A 3204-nucleotide genomic window follows, 5' to 3' on the forward strand; every position below is an offset into this window, starting at 1 on the left:
GTATGTTATAAAATAAAATATATTTATACAAGAACATTTATACAATATATAAGTGTAGAAAAAAAGTAAGATAAACAAAATACATACATACTAATTATTGACTTCCGAAAAAATAATATAAATGTTGTGAATGGTATTTGACAATTATATAATAATATATATTATTATATAATATAATATAATTATTATATAATATAATATAATAATACATAATATTAGGTATATAAATACGTACTAAGAACCTTTGCTAAATTAATTTTTAGAACTTGGAGGATTATAACTTAAATTAATGTTTTCTATAGCTGATTTTTTTGCTTTCCTATTTAAATAAAATGTTGCTATAAAATATAATAAAAACACTATTATTATGACAACTAAATATTTGTTTGTGTATATAAATTCATACGTTTTATCTACAATAAGCGAATTTAGTAACATATCTTGTTAGTCTAATTGTTTATTTATTTTATTGAACGCTTCTTTATTAAATTTAATATTTTTTATTTCATCGAAGTGAATCGGTTTGGGATAGGCCTGATTTGAAAAATTGAATACATTACAGCATGAATCATTCGTAAGAAATAAGTCTACTGGAACTGAGAAATATGATGTTTGATTTAATACTTGTTCAGTTTTAGTACACCTTTCGAGGTGTGAGCAATACACCCAGACTTCAAGTATAATTTTCCAGAACTTTTAATTTTTTGAGTGAAAGACTGTTTATTACAAATTATAGTAATTGTAGTGGGTTTTTCACATACAAAAAACCAATGATTTTTGAAAAATGAGGGATACCACATTTCTGTTTTGAATTCAGAGATATAAGTATCACATTGAGGTGGTTTAGTTACAGAATTTTTTAGTTATTCTGTTACACATGTGGGGTCCGCGTCACATTTATGTATAATTTCATTAAATCCACAAACAAATATTTTATCCACTACTTTACAGTTATTTAAATCTGGCCAAATAAAATATTTGGTCATTATTTTGTCCATTAACAAATACATAGAATTTTTAGTCATATGGAGAAATTGACCATGTTCATTTATTGGAATGTAAATCGGTAATATGTAATAAACGTTGAAATTTTAAAGAAAAAATAAATCTGTCATTTACTGTGTGCATTTCAATACTTAATATTTTGAATATTTCTTGAATATTATCCTCATCAAATTTAACAGGGATTTTCAAATCATCCGGAAGAATAGTCTGAATATTTTTTATTTCCGGTAGCAATTGGTCGGGTGTTATTATAAACGCATCTACTATATTGTTCTGTACGTTAGAAATGACTCTTTGCAACCTACTTATAAACATGCCCAATTCAAATATAGAGTTTTCTAAAAGAGTTATCGAACTCAGAGTAATAATTTTTCTGTCTTCCTTAGCTATCTCAATAATTATTTCGTTCACTTTTTTCTCGCCTGCTTTCATATTTGAATCAAAAATTTTCTTATTTTCATTAAATGATGTAACAGAATCGTTAAAATTAATTATTGTGCTTTTTAATATAGATATCTGATCATGAACAATACACATTACATCTTTCTCATTGTTTTCTAATTTATCGATCGAACTATCATATCTTCGTACATCGTCAGCATCAGCTATTCCATACATCCATTTGAATACCGTACCCCCAAACTCAATAGATCGCTTAACTTTTTTGTTATGTCTACCCATTTGTACAATTAAACCTATCTCGTTTTCCAATCTATTCGCGTGTTTTTTTAACTGATACAAAGTTATATATATATCTTTAAACTCAATTAGTTCAATTGATTTTAACATTTCCCTAATATTTTATACTTTAAGGTTTTATATGAAGTCTTTATTACCCGAAATTATTGATCCACAATTCCCTAAAAGAATGCTGAAATCAGATATTCGAGAACCAGACCACGTAAAAAAAAAAATGATTATAAAAAAAAATTTATATAATGTTTGAATATAATTTAGACAAGTTGAATGGTTTTTTATTTTTTACTTTCTTAGATTGCAACTCAGTAAGTGTAAATCAAATTCAAGTAGTTTATTTATGGCTGATTAAAATGTAAGAAGAGTTATTCCGGGTGACGTATAAGACTCGATTTTCAATATTTCATTCTCAAAATCGATAAAATCGTTTTGCGTTTTCAGTTATTTTCACTTTTTTACTTATGAATAATTGGTATAAAAAAATTAAAATATCAAAAATCGAGTCTTATACGTCACCCGATATAACTCCTCTACAACTTTTAATTAAAATATTTTGCTCTAAAACCATTTACTTGGCCGTATTATTGGAACAAAATTGGAATGTTTTTGTACGGTATTTTCGCTGGTTTAGCGTCCTCAATGTTATATTATTGTCATTGAATAATAAAAATAATAATATTTATTATAATCAACGGTATTATGGTAATACATTCGAAAATATTAGTAAGTATAAATATTAAATACATAATTGGTATGTCTATATTGATATTTTTACAAACTAAATGTAAATCGTAAGTTATTGTACGTAAAATTTTGTTAACTCGAATACTTAAAATGTTTGTACAACAATTTGTACGGTAAAAACTAGATTTTCTAGCCAACATAATATTGTTATATACAAATAGGTATACAATTGGGCTGACAGCGGCTTTAATTAAAAGACGGTTAGTGTAGGTATAAGAGCTAATATGGCGGCAATGCATTTACGTGTATGAATTTTATTTCGACGGGACATTACGTCACGGACGAACGTTCATAAGATAATAAACAACGCTCCCGAACTCGACAACTCGTCGGTCTGTACGCGGCTGTGAGTAGTGGGCGCGGCTTAAACGTCGCGTGCTTGCGGATCACGAAAACACCTAACAGCGCATTCTCTTGGTCATTGCATGGTTTCTTTTGCCCGTGTGGCGTCCTCTTAAGTGATAAAAGTTGATTTGAAATGATTGTTACTTTTTTACTTTGTAATCGAACAGACAATGGTGCATGTTTTAAATTACCTAACCATAGAAAAATTAGTTTTTTCATTACCCCTAAACATACCAAATGCATATAATCCAATGGGAAACTATTAATTATATCAATATGTGGTACTTTAGTAATTAATGACATTGTATCAGTTACATGATATTCTTCATTTAAACGAAGTAGAAAATCATTATGTGTTCGTTTAGTAAATTTTGTATCAGGAAAACAAACTCTATTTTCTAAATAAACACCTTC

The sequence above is a fragment of the Acyrthosiphon pisum genome, chromosome A1, assembly GCF_005508785.2.
Source record: "Acyrthosiphon pisum isolate AL4f chromosome A1, pea_aphid_22Mar2018_4r6ur, whole genome shotgun sequence".
NCBI classification, from domain to species: Eukaryota; Metazoa; Arthropoda; class Insecta; order Hemiptera; family Aphididae; genus Acyrthosiphon; species Acyrthosiphon pisum.